The sequence below is a fragment of the Schistocerca cancellata genome, chromosome 9 (genome assembly GCF_023864275.1).
Source record: "Schistocerca cancellata isolate TAMUIC-IGC-003103 chromosome 9, iqSchCanc2.1, whole genome shotgun sequence".
NCBI lineage: Eukaryota > Metazoa > Arthropoda > Insecta > Orthoptera > Acrididae > Schistocerca > Schistocerca cancellata.
In genome coordinates this window covers 168,608,721-168,628,151 of record NC_064634.1, presented here as the reverse complement: position 1 = coordinate 168,628,151, position 19,431 = coordinate 168,608,721, and the positions used below count along the sequence as shown (strand labels likewise).

Here is a 19,431-nt window from a genome sequence, read left to right as displayed (position 1 = left end):
AAATTTACTTTCTGCCCATTTCGACTCAATGTCTCTTCATCATACAGCCGATAAACCCATGCAGTCTTCAGCATTATTTTCAAGCATCGCATTTCAAAAGATTCTATTCTCTCCTTCATTCAACTGTTTATCGCCCACTCTCACTTCCGTATAAGGCTACACTTCACACAAGTACCTTCAGGAAAGACTTCCTAACTCTTAAATTTAACTAATTCTTCTATTTCGGAAACGTTTTTCTTGCTGTTGCCAATTTGTATTTCATATCCTCTGTAATTTGGCCATCGACTGTTACTTTGCTACTCAAGTGGCACAACTCAACTACTGCTGTTTCATCGTCCGTGTATATAAAAGGCAATGTCCCGACTGACTGTCTCACTCACTGATTCATCATCGCTCTGCTCAAACCACTAAGGCTAGAAACCTGACATTCGCAGAAGACGTTGATCTTATACTCAAGGCGTCTTTTAAGAAGGGATTCTTCGACATTCCATCCCTAACAGAATGAAGAAGGGGATGAAAGTTTTTTTGAAATACGTCGCTAGGCAATTTTGAAGTTAGATTGCGGAAACTGGTATTTGTTTTCTAGACCAGAAATAAAAAATAAGTGTTTCAGCATTTTTGGAAATTTAACCCCTGTCGTAGTAAAATAGTGGGTGAAATGTATTTTGACAATAAATTATTATTAAAGAACTGCTCAAGTATTTGACTTCTGGATAACATGTAAAAAATTGCGTGTTTCAGTGTTTTTGCAAATTCAACCCGTAAGGGGGTGAAACACGGAAGGAAGTGTTTTATGAAATATTTCATTGTGAAAGCATTTTTGAAGCTAAAACTGTGGAAATTTTTATTTCCTTTCTCTATTAGAAATAAAGAATATGCTTTACACTGTTTTTGGAAATTCAACTCCTAAGGGAGTGAAATAGAGGTGAAACGTTTTATGAAAATATTACATTGTGAAAGCATTTTTAAAACTAAATCTATAGAGAATGATACTTGGCTTCAGCACTAGAAATGAAAAAATACGTGTTTCACTGCTTTTTCAAAGGGGTCAAATAGGAGATGAAAATTTTTAAGAATATATTTCGTTATATTAGAAATAATTAAAGATAAAACTACGAAGACTGGTATTTCATTTCTCGGTTAGATATAAAGAAATTTGAGTTATCGGGCGATAGTTTCTGTCGAAATGTCAGCACAAGAACACAAAACGCATGATTAAGAAAAAGCCTGTACTCCAACTACCAGAATCGCTTTTAGGTCGGAAGTACATTCGGAAAAAACCACGCTTCTATAGCTTTAATTAGCGTGAAATGTTTAGAGGGTGTTGAAAAATGTGAACGCCATAACAGTTCTATTAAAGAAAAACAAAACAAAACAAAACAAAATTTGTGCAGACCATCCCTCAACGCAAGTGAGACAGCAGCGCTGAGCTAGTTTCCTAATATAAATCTATTAACTATCGCGCTGGTTTAATTTTTGTTGATGCTCATAACTTCATTTCAAGAGACTATCCATTCCGATCAGCTGCACTTCTAAGTCCTTTACCGTGTCTGGTAGATTGCAATGTTATCTGCAAACTTCAAAGTTTTTCCTTTATCTTCCTGTGTTTTGCCCGGCTACCTTCATAATTCAAACGACTTTACTGCCGTCGATAGAGTCAAAATCTTTATCTAAACCTACAAAATTCAATAAATATAGGTTTGCTTTCTTCCTTACTTCTTATGAGTCGTGGGCTTAGAATTTCCTTCTGACTTCCTACATTTCTGCGTAAGCTAAACAGACCATCTTTAAAGTCGGCTTTTGACAGTCTTTCAACTCTTTTATAAATAATGCGCGTTTGTACTTCGAAACCGTGATTTATTAAACTGATGATCAGCATCTACCTTTAGTCTACAGTAATTACTACGTTTTTGTCGAAGTCTGAAGTCTGAGTTTTACATCTCAGTGGGAATAGTTTTGCATGGTATACTTTCCTATGGATCTGACTCTATCGTAGTATTTTTTTCAGAACACACATGATATTTTTTCTCACTATGTTTAATCGACCTCGAATCACATCCTCATTTGTACTCGAGAACATTGTGTAAATTGCGTCATATTAATACTGATTGTACTGGAAAGTTAGTGTAACTCAGCATTTGCACCAGAGTATGTTCCGTCACTGAAACAAAACCATCCGATAATGTCTTAGATAGTGTGCTATGTGATAAAAATAAAGTTTCATTACAGAAGAGATAACAACACTTGAAGTATGAAAACGGAGAGCAGACACTTGTGTTGGGTAGACATCTCAAGTCCATCAGTTAGGACGGCAGATAGAGTAATAATTAATAGCAGAGAGAAAATAGTTCAAGCATAAGAAAAGTTCTTCAAACGACTGTGTAGTTCAAGAATGAGTCAGAAAGACAAACAGTAATATGGAAGTAAAAACATTGTGGAAGTAATGCCAGTTGAGCTCTGCAAGGCCATTCGGTGTTTGAAAGAGAGTAATTCGCCTAGAGATAATTGTGTTTCACTGAAAATGGTTGAAGTTGGCTAAATAGCAACAGAAAACAACTCACAACATTATCTATCGAGTCATGATGGAGGAGGAAACTTCTCTATCACTGCAGCAATGCTGTAATTGTTCTACTTTGCAGTATGGGTGACAACACGAAATAACGAAAATTAGGAAAAAATTATAAATTTATTAGGCTCCAGTCCATAATGACGAAATATTAACCTATATTATTATCGAAATTATAGCAAAAACATTTGATTTACTCAAGGAGAGGAACTCACTTTCTTCTGGAGTAGATATACCAACATAGAGCATTTGTATGTCCGAAAACAAATTACAGGATGGAGCAATAAGTATGAAATACAACTGCACCTGGAACTCACAGATTTTGAGAAAGTTCTTGACTGGGTTCCAACAAAGTCTCTACTGACTGAATTTGGAAAAGAAGTCATCGGGTCAGACTGTGTCAGCATACCGACTAACATATTTATCAGTGCTACAACTTTCGTCAGTGTTCATCGGACAAGAGAGAAATTCGGAATTCCAAGTGGAGTCAGGTAAAACACCGCCTGACAAAAAAAGTGAAGCACACAGAAGTGGAAGAGGCAACTAAATGAAACTTGAGGTCTGGAGAGGTGAGCGATGTAATTTCAGTGATTACATAATCAAGTCAAATTTACAAAGAACTTGGAGGTATGAACGCACTTATCGGTATGACGTGGCACACACTCTGGTCTGGATGGATGCACTGATGCAGTTGGGAATGATGCCTTGAAGCCGTTGCATCCTCTCCTGAAGCATGCTGATCCACAATTGTTCTAATTGATACACGTTACATTCGGTACTGACGTTGCTATGGAGCTGGCGTCCGACCTGGCAACACACAAGTTCTATTGGAGACAGATCTGGGGATTTGCTGCCTGCGGCTGTACTTCAACATAAAGCAGTCTGTTGACAGAGACACGTATCATGCGTGAAAGACCGTTTTCCTGTTGAAAAGTGACACCACGATACTGTGGCGTAGGAGGTAACACATGAGGACGGAGGATGTCCGAGAGACACCATTAGGTCATCAGACGTCTCCCCATCATTGCCAACCGTGTCCTGAAATCATACCCGACTGCTCCCCACACTATGACGCCAGGACTAACACCGCTGTGCCTCTCCAAAATATTGCAACAATAGGATCCCTCCACACATATACGCCACACTCACCTACGATGGTGATCCAGCGTATAGCAGAGCCACCGTTTATCATTGAACACAATGCGACCCATTCGTCAGCAGTCCACGATTTCCGGACACGGCACCACTTCAAACGCAACCATTTGTGTTACGGTGCTAACGGGAGCCGTGCGTCAGACGATAATTCCTGAGTCTAGCTGCTGCCAGTCTGCAACCAACGGCAGCGTTACTTTACTTGTTCGCTGATAGCAGGGGAAGATGTGGAGGGGTTGCGATGAGCCTGATGCACATACCGGCGATCCTCTCTTGTGGTGGTCAGACGTAGTCGAGCGGAACCTGACGACGTGTATGCCTGCCCTCACTTTCCCATGCAGTCCAACATCGGGCCACTGTCACATCCCAATATCAAACGGAGTCCCACAGCGAGGCTCCATTCGAACCCTGCCACGTGCCGATAACGGATTGCTTCATTCAGCCTGAAACTGGAAGTTTTCATTTAGTGTGTATTTCCACTTTAGCCTATTGGAAGTGAGACATGGACTTCTAACAAAAAGACTGCTGGCAAAGAGAGGGTTACTTTGTGAGCAATGGAGACATACACGTTGGAAAGTACTGGGAGCGACAGGAACACATTTGAATGGGCCTAGGAACTAACATATTTATCAGTGCTACAACTTTCGTCAGTGTTCATCGGACAAGAGAGAAATGAGTTAGAAAGACAAACAGTAATATGGAAGTAAAAACATTGTGGAAGTAATGCCAGTTGAGCTCTGCAAGGCCATTCGGTGTTTGAAAGAGAGTAATTCGCCTAGAGATAATGGTGTTTCACTGAAAATATTAACCTATATTATTATCGAAATTATAGCAAAAACATTTGATTTACTCAAGGAGAGGAATTCACTTTCTTCTGGAGTAGACACTCTTTTTGTCACCTCCTCACCCTCTCTCTGGCCTTATTCCCGTCCATCCCCTCCTGCCTCCTGTCTCTTCATTAAATCCTCCCCCATCTCCATCTCTATGTCCCTCTCCTCCTCTCCTACACTACGTTCATCTGCTCTTCTGTAGTGAAATGTGAGTGCATTCCACGAGAATGATTGTAGCTGCAGATCTGCTAGCTACATAGAACAAGCCAGGATGCAACATCCTCACGGCAATGGGGTTTCCAGTAGTTTTTGACTAAAATGGAAAGGAAACATACCGTAGGTAGACACGACACGAGCGAGGCGAAGCGATGCTGAAAGGACGAAGCAAGATTTTTGGTCGATTCCAAGAAGTAAGAAAAGCTGAGTGATGGTCAAACGTAAGATGGATAGATGATATTACAAAACATGCAAAAGCATTCCTCGTTGCATCTAATTTAAGATACTGGTGCACAGAAAAGTTAAGAAGATCTCTTTGTCCAGTAGACAGTGTCACACAGCTGGTATTGATGATGATATTCCATTTAGAGATGTTGTGCGAACGAACGATTGCCTAGACGCTTCCGTTTGTACTACAATCCCATCGATTTTCCCTTTCTAATAACTCTGCAATTATGTTCGGTTTACATGGAAGTCACTATGGGAGGAGGGATTGTGGATAGCACACCAGCCTCGCAGTCTTTAACATCACCTTTCGTAAGCAATATTTCCTCTCGAACAAGAAATACTTATAGATTGAGGTCGGAGCATGGCTGAAACATATACAGCTGATTCGTGGGTTTGGCTTGACTACATAATTTGGTCGCAAGCAGACACAGTTCATTTGAAAACGTCTGCTTGTTAGATGCCACACTTGATCACGCACAGCAAGAATTAAAACAAGAAAGAGGATGCCCCACCTTAACTAGTCTTCCTTACCCATTGCAAGAGCGGCCTGAAGCCCTCATCTCATTGCGTTAAAACATGAACTTAAGAACATTCATAAAATTTGAGAATATGGACCATCATATGGCGGTCGTAGGTGAAGGTCTTAAGTTATTTATTTCATTCGTCCATTGAGACTGATGTTTCATATATGTATTAGCTAAGTAACCACTGTTGCCCGGTATGTATTTATTCCAATCTTCTGTCAGTCCATTTTCTGCTTCCTCATTTCTCTGTCCATCTACTCCTCCCCCCTCTCTATCTTCTCCTCCCACTCTCTCTGTTCACCTCCTCCACCTCCCATTCTCTATCTCTTCCTGCCCCTCTCTCTGCTCCTCCCCCTTTATTACTCATGTCTTTTGGCCCCTAGTTTATTTCCATACATGCGTCTATACATATGCTCTGCCCCTTTCTCTGTCCATTGACACATCTCCTGTCTCTCTGTCCATTGGCTCCTCCCTCTCTCTCCCTCTCTCTCTCTCTGCCAGTGTCCTCCTCAGCTCCTTCCCCATCTGTCTGCCCACCTCCTCTCCCCACTGTAAATTCATCTCCTTGTCTCTCCTAAGTTCATCTCCTTCTCCCCCTCTATGTTCATCTCCTCCTCCCTCTCTCTCTTTTTGTCTCTTCCCCCACTCACTCTTTTTGTCACCTCCTCACCTTCCTCTGGCCTTATTCCCGTCCATCCCCTCCTGCCTCCTGTCTCTTCATTAACTCCTCCCCCATCTCCATCTCTATGTCCATCTCCTCCTCTCCTACACTACGTTCATCTGCTCCTCCTGTTTAAGTCAAACTCCTCCTCCTCTTTCTCTCTTGTCAGTCTCCTCCACCTCCTCACTTTCTCTCGATCTTCTCCTCCCCCTTCGCCGTCCACCAACTCCTTCCTCTCTTTTTGTCCATATCTACCTCCCTGTTTCTCTGTCTATCTCCTCCTCCTTCTCCTCCTCCCTCATCTGACCATCTCGTCCTCTGCCCCCTCTCATTCCATCTTCTCCTCCTTCTCACTGTTCATCTCCTTATCTTCCTTTTCTCTGTCCGTTTCCTCCTTCTCTTTCTCTTTTTCCGTCTCCTCTTCACACTATCTTTTTCACCTCTTCCTTCCCTCTCTCTTCTTAACCCCTTCTAAAAGTTGGTTGTTCTCACCCCCACAGTATTTCTTTCCAGACTGTACTATATGTACAAAGATTTGTTGAAACCGATTCAGGGTTCTAGGAGGAGCTTTTTACTCGTAACTTTGCCCAGGTTCACATATCCCATATGTATTTCACCTATTTTTAACATGTTTCACGCATATTTGTTCACACATTTCACCTGTATCTCCAGCGAATTTCGCCCCGCACTTCCGCTTTCACGCAGCTCAATGTTTATGACGTCATATCTCCTTAACGATACAGTGTAGAATGATATAATTTTTCAAATACTTCCAGTGGTATATGCGAATACTGTCTGCAAAATCTGTTGCGAATAGATTTAGTAGTAGAGAAGTAATAAATTAAAATGTCTTGCCTGATGCAACACCTTATTGCATGAACAGCGAAAATGTAGCTAGCGAGAAACTTTTTTCCTTTCCTCATTATGTTAGAATCTCAAGGAGAAATTTTATCGTAGAGGTTTGATATTATGTGTAAAGTTTTTTTGCCGCTCTCTAATTGCTCTCATTCACAAATTCTGGATGAATATAATCTGGCTATTTGCACGTCATGAGCTACACGAGCTTTTCACCCCATCAGTCTGAGAGGTAGATCGTTCTTACCCCCACGGTGGTTCCTTCCAGACAGTAGGTGATATGTATACCAAGTTTGATTGAAATTGATCCAATGGTTTGGAATGAAATATGGAACATACATACGGTTTTTTATAATATGTATAGATCAGGGGCTCTCTTGTTTCAAGATGATCGCTCTAAAGCAGCTGAATTCCCTCTTTCATATTCTTTTATTAGTAATTGCACGCGGGAATAAGAAGCAGCGGCGAACGGACAAGCATACATTTTCAGTATCACTTTATGCGTTTGGCCGTTTACTAGTCGATAGTTATGAATATTACATTATTTGTGATAATAAAAATTAGTAGACTGCCAAATAACATTGTAAATTTATAAAAGTTCATACGATTACATGTATTTTCTCCATTATATTAATTGTAATATAAATAACACAGAAAATGACTGTGTTGAAAATAAAAAAAAAACTGACGAACGGAACTCGATCCAGCGATCCAGCGGCTTGAACGCCAACCACCATTAAAAAAAATTGTTCTATATTATTCGTTGAATCTGTTCAGGGTGGACGTCCGATGATACCCGTTCAGTTTGTTAGATGGTCAGATGGCTCAGTTCTTTTATTGGAAAGGAAAGCTAACGCTCTGACCGAACACGCTGAGCTACCGTGATGCCACCACTCGACTATAGCCGCTTTATGGGCGCGCACAGATATATATTTGACGACCGAAATTATCTTGCAGTTTTCTTAGTAACGCTTGAGAAGTACGCGCTACTGCTTACACATTTTGTTGTCCTCGTGGAGTACTACGAGTGTACGAAGTTTGCAGTAAAACCGCATTCCAAACGTCGTGGCCTCCCCTTGTCAGTTGGTCGGCACAAATGTTGTAATACAGTCTTCTGTAGTGAAATGTGAGTGCATTCCACGAGTATGATTGTAGCTGCAGATCTACTAGCTACATAGAACAAGCCAGGATGCAACACCCTCACGGGAATGGGATTTCCAGTAGTTCTTGCAAGGCTAGATCGATAACGCATACTCGTTCAGTTTGTACTGCCGTTCTTAAAACAAGCTGTTTCAGCGTGTCACTAATTAGTTGCTAGTTCGCCTCTAGCGTGAATAATTGGTATAATTCGCGTACACAATAAGGTATCTCACGCATACATCAGTTCTCAAGGTGTTCCACGTCAGTTTTATGTAACACCAGACAAAGCTCCTAAAGGACTTGAATTCAACGTCCCTCACGATGTTTTTCGTATGAAGCACTCTGCAGCACTTCACCAAATAAGATAACGTACGGGTACGTGAAGAATAATACCAGGTGTTTCTTCTGGGAAATACTCCAAATACTCACCAGAATTGGCGTGTAACATGGAACCAGCAGTCTCACATCGTGCTCAGCAGCAAGTCAAAAAAGGGTAACATAATACGTCATGAAAGGCTACACATACGACTCCAATCAGGTAGAAATCTTGTCTAACATAACCGGATTGCAATACTTCGCTACCTCGTATGAATACTCGAAATCAGATTAGTTAACTGCTCGCTATTCTAACATGTTCGGCATTTCGCTATGCAACATGCAACCCACATACCAGACGAAAGGCAAACACACAAAATACATCAAATGTAACATGGGAGTTATTCCGACTTCTGCTACTGCAAAAAGTCTCATTTGGACGATATCCGTTTTGCTTTATTTGAAGCATCATTCTCAGCGGTCCCTGTAACAATTCTGGATTTTTCATAAATCGTTACAGCAGGATCATAAACAGTCCCCATATTTAAAATTACTTCTTCACTTTATTACTTACGGTTTTTGGCTTCTAATTTATTTCCATAGATGCTCCTATACAGAGGTGTTTGATTTGTATCACGCTGGACTGCGCTAACGCATAATATTTTCTCGTTTGCATTTTTTAAATATCCTTATGCACCTCGTGTATTTTGTTATGATCACTGGGAATTCCATCGTCATTTTTTGTTTTGTTTTATGGCTGTGGCAACGGTTTGTGTGTCCATATACGTGTGACGTCTCTCTCTCTCTCTCTCTCTCTCTCTGTGTGTGTGTGTGTGTGTGTGTGTGTGTGTGTTCTAATTATTACTTTGTTAAAGCTGTTTATTGTGGTACTGCGGTGGCTGTTCGTGTCTACTTTATGTCCTACTTTATGTCATAATGTTTTTGTTGTGGAAAGATGGAGAGGGTTATTATTTACCTACCAGCTGTTTTACTAGCTTAAATAACGTTCGGTTGCTAATGTTTATTTGGTCATTTAGCATGTGTCTCTCTTCTGCGAATCCTTTTTAATTTGGAAATCCTCTTCTGGTGTTAGATTTTTTTTATTTTTTACTACTTATCCTGATTATTTTCGCCCTACCGAAACACAAACAAACATTAAAATAATCAATATTCAGAAACATCAATATCCAATAACATCTTCCAAAGAAAATCTCCAAATTCTAAAGGCCGTCACAGAAGAGACCAGTACTAAATGACCAAACCATCATTGGAAACCAAACGTTACTTAAGCTAGTAAAACATATAGTAGGTAAAGAATAACTCCCTCATGCCACCACAAAACCATTATCACTTCAACCAGGCAACATACTCAGTGAACTCTTACAAAGTAATCACTGTATGCTTCCTAAATAAGAAGACGAACAAAATAATCTTCGCTTCTTGTGGTCTTTATTACGACGTAGTAATTAGACATCAGATTTTTTCAGTGAGATGTCATTCACAACACTAAACATAGTATCATTACATGTTAACCAATCAACACAATAATATTCATTTATTTTTCAATTATAATATTGTTCTAAGTAATGGAGTTCAGGGCAGAGAGCGACAGAAGTCGTCGGCAGGATCTTATTCTCCGCGCTGGCCGGAAACAAACAGATAAAAACCATTTATGTAGAGAAACTATCAGAACTACATATTTAAACCCGAACGCAAATTCGGATTCCTATAATTTAATAGCTATCGTACCATTATCATACCTTCTCATCTGCACCCACGGTGGCGGTAAGAATCCTGGTGTAACGACCGTTAAATTGCGTTAACCACATCGTGTATTTTAAACTCTTATGTAGTTTTTTACAAAAACCTTCCTTTAAAAAGCAGCTGTTTCTTTCTGAGGTTCTCTACTGCTCAAAATGTGCACATACAACTAATGCAGTCATGTCACTCTTTTCTTTCTAAGGTAACCACGCATTACACAAAAACCTTTGCAATTTACAAGAGCTTCCATTTCTTCGTGTAAACTTACGGCTGGACAGTAAAGAATTTAGTTGGGGTTATAACAATTTTCGCTGGCCGATGTGGCCGAGCGGTTCTAGGCGCTTCAGTCCGGAACCACGCTGCTGCTATGGTCGCAGGTTCTAATCCTGCCTCGGCCATGGATGTGTGTGATGTCTTTAGGTTAATTACGTTTAAGTAGTTCTAAGTCCAGGGGACTTAATGACCTCAGATGTTAAGTCCCATAGTGCTTAGAGCCATTTTATAACACGTTTAACAGTGCTTGACAGATAGTAGCTTCAGAAGTGCGACTGTTTGATTCAGTTATAACGAAAAATTGATGTCAACCAAATTACAAATTGCATGTTTGCTGACTTACAGATAATTTTTGTCACTGGCTACGCCTCTTTCTTGGCGCCGGTGGTGACACCTACAACGTGCTGACATGAGGAAAGTTTCCAACCGATATCTCATACACAAACAGCAGTTGACCGGCGTTGCCTGGTGAAACGTTGTTCTGATGCCTCGTGTAGGGACGAGAAGTGCGTACCATCACGTTTCCGACTTTGATAAAGGTCGGATTGTAGCCTATCGCGACTGCGGTTTATCGTATCGCGACATTGCTGCTCGCGTTGGTCGAGATCCAATGACTGTTATCATAATATGGAATCGGTGGGTTCAGGAGGGTAATACTGAACGCCGTGCTGGATCCCAACGGCCTCGTATCACTAGCGGTCGAGATGACAGGCATCCTATCCGCATGGCTGTAACGAATCGTGCAGCCACGTCTCGATCCCTGAGTCAACATATGGGGACGTTTGCAAGATAACAACAATCTGCACGAACAGTTCGACAACGTTAGCAGCAGCACGGACCATCAGCTAGGAGACGATGGCTGCGGTTACCCTCGACGCTGCATCACAGACAGGAGCGCCAGCGATGGTGTACTCAACGACGAACCTGGGTGTACGAATGGTAAAATGTCATTTTTTCGGATGAATCCAGGTTCTGTTTACAGCACCATCATGGTCACATCCGTGTTTGGAGACATCGCGGTGAACTCACATTGGAAGAGTGTATTCGTCATCGCCATACTGGCGTATCACCCGGCGTGATGGTATGGGGTGCTATTGGTTACACGTTTCGGTCACCTCTTGTTCACATTGACGACACTTTGAACAGTGGACGTTACATTTTAGATGTGTTACGACCCGTGGCTCTACCCTTCATTCAATCCCTGAAACATCCTACATTTCAGCAGGATAATGCACGACCGCATGTTACAAATCTTGTACGGGCCTTTCTGGATACAGAAAATGTTCGACTGGTGCTCTGTCCTGCACGTTCTCCAGATGTCTCACCAATTGAAAACGTCTGGTCAATGGTGGCCGAGCAACTGGCTCGTCACAATACGCCACTCACTACTCTTGATGAACTGTGGAATGATGTTGAAGCTGCATGGACAGCTGTACCTGTACACGCCATGCAAGCTCTTTTTGACTCAATGCTCAGGCGCATCAAGGCCGTTATTACGGCCAGAGGTGGTTGTTCTGGGTACTGATTTCTCAGGATCTATGCATCCAAATAGCGTGAAAATGTAATCACATGTCAGTTCCAGTATATTTGTCCAATGAATGCCCGTTTATCATCTGAATTTCTTCTTGGTGTAGCAATTTTAATGGCCAGTAGTGTACATTTATGTTGAGGCATTCATTTCTCGCTGTGTTTCTATATTTTTATCCAACCGCTGTATTTCATGTGATGTTGTTGTTGTTGTGGTCTTCAGTCCTGAGACTTGTTTGATGCAGCTCTCCATGCTACTCTATCCTGTGCAAGTTTCTTCATCTCCCAGTACCTACTGCAACCTACATCCTTCAGAATCTGCTTAGTGTATTCATCTCTTGGTCTCCCCCTACGATTTTTACCCTCCACGCTGCCCTCCAATACTAAATTGGTGATCCTCCTACCAACCGATCCCTTCTTCTGGTCAAGTTGTGCCACAAACTTCTCTTCTCCCCTATTCTGTTCAGTACCTCCTCATTAGTTACGTGATCTACCCATCTAATCTTCAGCATTCTTCTGTAGCACCACATTTCGAAAGCTTCTATTCTCTTCTTGTCCAAACTATTTACCGTCCATGTTTCACTTCCATACATGGCTACACTCCATACAAATACTTTCAGAAATGACTTCCTGACACTTAAATCTATACTCGATGTTAACAAATTTCTCTTCTTCAGAAACGTTTTCCTTGCCATTGCCAGTCTACATTTTATATCCTCTCTACTTCGACCATCATCAGTTACTTTGCTCCCCAAATAGCAAAACTCCTTTACTACTTTAAGTGTCTCATTTCCTAATCTAATTCCCTCAGCATCACCCGACTTAGTTCCACTACATTCCATTATCCTCGTTTTGCTCTTGTTGATGTTCATCTTATATCCTCCCTTCAAGATACCATCCATTCCATTCAACTGCTCTTCCAAGTCCTTTGCTGTCTCTGACAGAATTACAATGTCATCGGCAAACCTCAAAGTTTTTATTTCTTCTCCATGGATTTTAATACCTACTCCGAAATTTTCTTTTGTTTCCTTTACTGCTTGCTCAATATACAGATTGAATAACATCGGGGAGAGGCTACAACCCTGTCTTACTCCCTTCCCCACCGCTGCTTCCCTTTCATGTCCCTCGACTCTTATAACAGCCATCTGGTTTCTGTACAAATTGTAAATAGCCTTTCGCTCCCTGTATTTTACCCCTGCCACCTTTAGAATTTGAAAGAGAGTATTCCAGTCAACATTGTCAAAAGCTTTCTCTAAGTCTACAAATGTTAGAAACGTAGGTTTGCCTTTCCTTAATCTTTCTTCTAAGATAAGTCGTAAGGTCAGTACTGCCTCACGTGTTCCAGTATTTCTACGGAATCCAAACTGATTTTCCCCGAGGTTGGCTTCTACTAGTTTTTCCATTCGTCTGTAAAGAATTCGTGTTAGTATTTTGCAGCTGTGGCTTATTAAACTGATTGTTCGGTAATTTTCACATCTGTCAACACCTGCTTTCTTTGGGATTGGAATTATTATATTCTTCTTGAAGTCTGAGGGTATTTCACCTGTCTCATACATCTTGCTCACCAGATGGTAGAGTTTTGTCAGGACTGGCTCTCCCAAGGCCGTCAGTAGTTCCAATGCAATGTTGTCTACTCCGGGGGCCTTGTTTCGACTCAGGTCTTTCAGTGCTCTGTCAAACTCTTCACGCAGTATCGTATCTCCCATTTCATCTTCATCTACATCCTCTTCCATTTCCATAATATTGTCCTCAAGTACATCGCCCTTGTATAGACCCTCTATATACTCCTTCCACCTTTCTGCTTTCCCTTCTTTGCTTAGAACTGGGTTTCCATCTGAGCTCTTGATGTTCATACAAGTGGTTCTCTTATCTCCAAAGGTCTCTTTAATTTTCCTGTAGGCAGTATCTATCTTACCCCTAGTGAGATAAGCCTCTACATCCTTACATTTGTCCTCTAGCCATCCCTGCTTAGCCATTTTGCACTTCCTGTCGATCTCATTTTTGAGTCGTTTGTATTCCTTTTTGCCTGCTTCATTTACTGCATTTTTATATTTTCTCCTTTCATCAATTAAATTCAATATTTCTTCTGTTACCCAAGGATTTCTACTAGCCCTTGTCTTTTTACCTACTTGATCCTCTGCTGCCTTCACTACTTCATCCCTCAAAGCTACCCATTCCTCTTCTACTGTATTTCTTTCCCCATTCCTGTCAATTGTTCCCTTATGCTCTCCCTGAAACTCTGTACAACCTCTGGTTCTTTCAGTTTATCCAAGTCCCATCTCCTTAAATTCCCACCTTTTTGCACTTTCTTCAGTTTTAATCTACAGGTCATAACCAATAGATTGTGGTCAGAGTCCACATCTGCCCCTGGAAATGTCTTACAATTTAAAACCTGGTTCCTAAATCTCTGTCTTACCATTATATAATCTATCTGATACCGTCTAGTACCTCCAGGATTCTTCCATGTATACAACCTTCTATCATGATTCTTAAACCAAGTGTTAGCTATGATTAAGTTGTGCTCTGTGCAGAATTCTACCAGGCGGCTTCCTCTTTCATTTCTTAGCCCCAATCAATATTCACCTACTAGTTTCCTTCTCTCCCTTTTCCTACACTCGAATTCCAGTCACCCATGACTATTAAATTTTCGTCTCCCTTCACTATCTGAATAATTTCTTTTATTTCGTCATACATTTCTTCAATTTCTTCATCATCTGCAGAGCTAGTTGGAATATAAACTTGTACTATTGTAGTAGGTGTGGGCTTCGTATCTATCTTGGCCACAATCATGCGTTCACTATGCTGTTTGTAGTAGCTTACCCGCATTCCTATTTTCCTATTCATTATTAAACCTACTCCTGCATTACCCCTATTTGACTCTGTGTTTATAACCCTGTAGTCACCTGACCAGAAGTCTTGTTCCTCCTGCCACCAAACTTCACTAATTCCCACTATATCTAACTTTAATCTATCCATTTCCCTTTTTAAATTTTCTAACCTAGCTGCCCGATTAAGGGATCTGACATTCCACGCTCCGATCCGTAGAACGCCAGTTTTCTTTCTCCTGATAACGACATCCTCTTGAGTAGTCCCCGCCCGGAGATCCGAATGGGGGACTATTTTACCTCCGGAATATTTTACCCAAGAGGACGCCATCATCATTTAATCATACAGTAAAGCTGCATGCCCTCGGGAAAAATTACGGCCGTAGTTTCCCTTGCTTTCAGCCGTTCGCAGTACCAGCACAGCAAGGCCGTTTTGGTTATTGTTACAAGGCCAGATCAGTCAATCATCCAGACTGTTGCCCTTGCAACTACTGAAAAGGCTGCTGCCCCTCTTCAGGAACCACACGTTTGTCTGGCCTCTCAACAGATACCCCTCCGTTGTGGTTGTACCTACGGTACGGCTATCTGTATCGCTGAGGCACGCAAGCCTCCCCACCAGCGGCAAGGTCCATGGTTCATGGGGGGGTTTCATGTGATATGACACCATAAACATTGAGATGCGAGCAAAAGTAGCTTATTCTTAAAAAGAAGCGCAAATTATCCAGACTATGCTCATCCACTGTAACCGGCTTCCAAATTAATTACGAAATTTTTCTGAATTTAAGTGTACGCTTCCGCAGCCGTTGTCACAGTCAATAAAATTCTTCTAGGGCCGGTGACCGCAATGTCAATGTGCAATGTTTAAAACTTTCGGCGTTTCGGCCACCAAAGCAAATGGCGTTCCTCAGGTCTTTCTTTCTTTGTTTTCTTTTCTTTTTCGTTTTTTTTAAGAATTTCTTCATTTGTATGAGCATATTGTCCGCAGTTGCTTTAGAATTTGACATTTTTCTAAATCTGTTCTTACTTGGACGTTTAACGTCGAACATTTAACTTACTAACTCATTTGTACAACAAGCAGAATTTTGATGCTGTTCTATACAAGGAAGTTCGAATCTTTACTGGTGTTCTGTAAGACCTCTTCAGTATGTAAGGCGGAAGAGGAACACACTTAAAAATGGTCGCCGGCCATGGGCTCTGCACGCGTCCTCGTCTAGAGCACAATTGCCTTCGGGGAAACGCTATGTCGTGGGGAAGGAAGTCGGCATGCGTGAGAAGAGCGACCACCGGAGTCCCGCACGAAGTGTGTGACTCAGAGGGGCAGCGACAGCCACCAAGCGCGGCAAGGTCACCGCACAAGCGCAAGGCTGTAGCTGCTGGGCGCCGACGCCGAGGTCAGCAGTTAAGTGCGCGCCGGTCGCCGGCAGCGACACAATGCCCCCCCGTAATGGCTCCTGGCGGCCGCAGCCCAATCTACAAATGGCACTTACGGGGGGTAGGACGTCAAACGGGCCGACTTGGAGCAGGAGAGGCACCACAGAACAATGCAATTTCCAGTGCCTGTACTTTTACAAATAAATCCATAAAACTTTGTCAGCATGACCAGGAAGAATTCAGGATTCACACTCATAGCAGTGGAAGTTCAAAAACGTAACAAAATAAATTTTTTCTACATGTGAAATTTCACTATTTTTCGATTACTACTGGCTGCATTTTTTGCTATAGGTACATTTTTCTTCACAAGTAAGTGAGATTCTTTGATGAATTTTGCACAGCATACAAACCATACTTACAGGTGTATGAAACTCTAGAATTTTCCAAATATATTAAAAACTATGGTAAAAATTGAGGTAATTAACTACAAAATTTGATTTTTTTTAAAAACATAAAGGTTAAAACGTACCTGCTCATTCATTTTTTCAAAAATTAAATAGATTCTATAGTTTCAGACACCTCTAAGTATCGTTTGTATGCTGTGCAAAATTCGTCGAACAGTTTCTCTTACTTTTGAAAAAAAGTGTACTTGTAGCAACAAATACAGCCAATAGTAAGTGAAAAACTGATGAAATTACACACGTAAAAAATTTATTTTGTTATGTTTTTGAACTTCCGTTGCTGCGAGTGTGAATCCTGAATCCTTCCTGGTCATGCTGACAAAGTTTTAAGAATTTACTTTTAAAAGTATAGACAATTGAAATTAAAATGTCTTGTAGTGTGCCGGCCGCGGTGGCCGTGCGGTTCTAGGCACTGCAGTCCGGAACCGCGGGACTGCTACGGTCGCAGGTTCGAATCCTGCCTTTGGGTATGGATGTGTGTGATGTCCTTAGGTTAGTTAGGTTTAAATAGTTCTAAGTTCTAGGGGACTGATGACCTAAGATGTTAAGTCCCATAGTGCTCAGAGCCATTTGAACCATTTTTGAATCCTGTGGTGCCTCTCCTGCTCCAAGTCGGCCTGTTTGACGTCCTACCCCCCCTTAACTCCGTACCAGAAGAGCTATACTCTACATATACATCTACATGGATACTCTGCAAATCACATTTAAGTGCCTGGCAGAGGATTCATCGAACCACCTTCTCAATTCTCTATTATTCCAATCTCGTATAGCGCGCGGAAAGAATGAACACCTATATATTTCCGTACGAGCTCTGATTTCCCTTATTTTATCTTGGTGATCGTTCCTCCCTATGTAAGTCGATGTCAACAAAATATTTTCACATTGGAATTTCGTTAGAAGATGCCGTCGCAACGAAAAACGCCTTTCTTTTAATGATGTCCAGCCCAAATCCTGTCTCATTTCTGTGACACTCTCTCCCATATTTCGCTATAATACAAAACGTGCTGCCTTTCTTTGAACTTTTTCAATGTACTCCGTCAGTCCTATCTGGCAAGGACCCCATACCGCGCAGCAGTATTCTAAAAGAGGACGAATAAGCATAGCGTAGGCAGTCTCCTTAGTAGATCTGTTACATTTTCTAAGTGTCCTGCCAATAGAACGCAGTCTTTGGTTAGCCCTCCCCCGTAACATTTTTTATGTGTTCCTTCCAATTTGCCGGCCGTTGTGCCCGAGTGGTTCTAGGCGATTCAGTCTGGAACCGGTCGCAGGTTCGAATCCTGCCTCGGGCATGGATGTGTGTGATGTTCTTAGGTTAGCTAGGTTTAAGTAATTCTAAGTTCCAGGGGCTAATGACGTCAGATGTTAAGTCCCATAGTGCTCAGAGCCATTTGATCCTTCCAATTTAAGTTGTTCGTAATTGTAATCCTAGATATTTAGTTGAATTTACGGCCTTTAGATTTGATTGATTTGTCGTGTAACCGAAATTTAACGGATTCCTTTTAGCACTCATGTGGATGACTCCACACTTTTCGTTATTTAGGGTCAATTGCCAATTTTCGCACCATACAGATATCTTTCCTAAATCGTTTTGCAATTTGTTGTGATCTTCTGATGACTTTATTAGTCGATACACGACAGCGTCATCTGCAAACAACCGAAGACGGATGCTCAGATTTTCTCCCAAATTGTTTATATAGATAAGGAACAGAAAAGGGCCTATAACACTACCTTGGGGAACGCCAGAAATCACTTCTGTTTTACTCGATGACTTTCCGTCAATTACTACGAACTGTGACCTATCTGACTCGAAATCACAAATCCAGTCACATAACTGAGACGATATTCCATTCCAAATTCACTACGAGCCGCTTGTGTGGTACAGTGTCAAAAGCCTTCCGGAAATCCAGAAATACGGAATCGATCTGAAATCCCTTGTCAGTAGCACTCAACACTTCATGTGAATAAAGAGATAGTTGTGTTTCACAGGAACGATGTTTTCTAAACCCATGTTGACTGTGTGTCAATATACCGTTTTCTTCGAGGTAATTCATAATGTTCGAACACACTATATGTTCTAAAATCCTGCTGCATATCGACGTTAACCATATGGGCCTGTAATTTAGTGGATTACTCCTACTACCTTTCTTGAATATTGGTGTGACCTGTGTAACTTTCCAGTCTTTGGGTACGGATCTTTCGTCGAGCGAACGGTCGAACTCCAAAACGAAGGGCCCGTTCCGTCATTAAAAACGTTATCTCTATTAGGAAAAGCTTTTAGTGGGGGTTTTAGTTTCCTGTAAACCTACTTCTCTTTTCCACACAATCGCCATTCGTTTTTAACCAATTTGCACCCGCTTTTTCAACCTTACAGCATAGACGTTCTCTGCCTGGGAACTGAATCTGTTGTGACCAAACCAAACTAGAATGGTCCGGCCACAACTGTGGGTCGTTTGACAGTACATGGAGCTAGAACAAACGGAATACTAGTTCACTTTGCCGCGCGGAGTGGCCGCGCGGTTTGAGGAGCCATGTCACGGACTGCGCGGCTCTCCCGCCGAAGGTTCGAGTCCTCCCTCGGGCATGGGTGCGAGTGTTGTTCTTAGCATGCGTTACTTTAACAAGTGTGTAAGTCTAGGGACCGATGACCTCAGCAGTTCGGTCCCTTAGGAATCCACACACACACTAGTTCACTTTTTTGCATAAATGTATAGATGATTTACTTAAAC

The 19,431-nt window shown here is 41.6% G+C and overlaps 1 protein-coding gene across 1 annotated transcript in view; it reads left to right on the top strand.

Annotated features, from left to right (window-relative positions):
• LOC126100939 (uncharacterized) overlaps positions 1–19,431 on the top strand; it is a 57,233-nt gene that overhangs the window by 21,698 nt on the left and 16,104 nt on the right. The window lies entirely within an intron of this gene.